We start from the raw sequence: 1,194 nt of genomic DNA, 5'->3' as shown, positions 1-1,194 counted from the left end.
TAATCCTATATATATACTTATAAAGCCCACAACTTTGTTAGAACAGTATACAACAAGAAAAAAGTCAATGTTTGTGAGTAGTAACGCATCGATTATTTGTGTTACTCATCTTTATGCAGCTTGGTGGTTGATTGCTTCCATACACCTGAACTACTCAGCAGCTACCTATGGTGTTGCAAAATGCGAATATTTGTTACTCCTGGACTGCTTGCTGTAACAGGAAATAGAAATGTTCACCTTCTTACCAATGACAATATTCTTGATAAATTAATAAAACATTGTTCAGTATAATAGTTTTGTTATCGATGACATTCGAACCATTTAAATGAAGCTGCAGCTATATGGCATGGGTGTTTAAAAACGATTTCAGAGGAACATGAAGTAGACACACTAAAATGTCATCAACTCGTCCTGTCCACATCCTAAAGGATGTCTTCAGGGCATGGGGGCGATGTATGGACGGGGAATGTTTGGTGTTCTTGCACTGTTTGAACAATATGTACAGCAGGCGTATCGCTTTACTCACACCCTTGCATCATTTCCTAGAGAAGTGCAGGTGTATTGGGACAGAAACCTAGGGAACACACCTACATTCCACTGCGGGAAAACCAAACCGGTATTATTTTCCATTTTCTGTTGACGAACATTCCCACAGACATCTTCTTTCATCTTCCCCGATAGCGTTTCACACGAATGCATTAACAAATCTTTCTCTTTTGATTAGCAAGAGATACCAATAATGGGGGAGACTGTATGGATGTACCTAGAGGAACACTACTCTTTGGCGTGTACAATTCTTCCAGTTATCACGTGAATGCACCAGCTATTTTCTTCATTATACAGAAATACTAGTTATCAGTCTCCCATAAATACATTCAAATGTTTGAGAACTGTTCCGACTTTAAGTTATAATTTCATTTAATGGATATTAAGTTTTTCATTCCGAAGTTTTACGGGCGGATTGTCGTGAGCTCTAACTTATTAAGCATATTCCACTTCAATGCACGTGTTCCATCTCGCCTGTCCTTGGCAGTCTCCCCAAATCGTTTTAACACACATCAGTAAATGTAAGGTGTCAATGAGTCTAGTTGCAGGAACACTTATCACAATGGTCAGACAGCGAATCGGCAGAAAAAACTTAGCGAAACAAAGACAGAGCTAAAATCCCATTGATTCCGGTTTCTGTGGACCCAT

This window comes from Haliotis asinina, chromosome 15, assembly GCF_037392515.1.
Source record: "Haliotis asinina isolate JCU_RB_2024 chromosome 15, JCU_Hal_asi_v2, whole genome shotgun sequence".
NCBI classification, from domain to species: Eukaryota; Metazoa; Mollusca; class Gastropoda; order Lepetellida; family Haliotidae; genus Haliotis; species Haliotis asinina.
Note: the sequence above shows the minus strand (reverse complement) of the source record.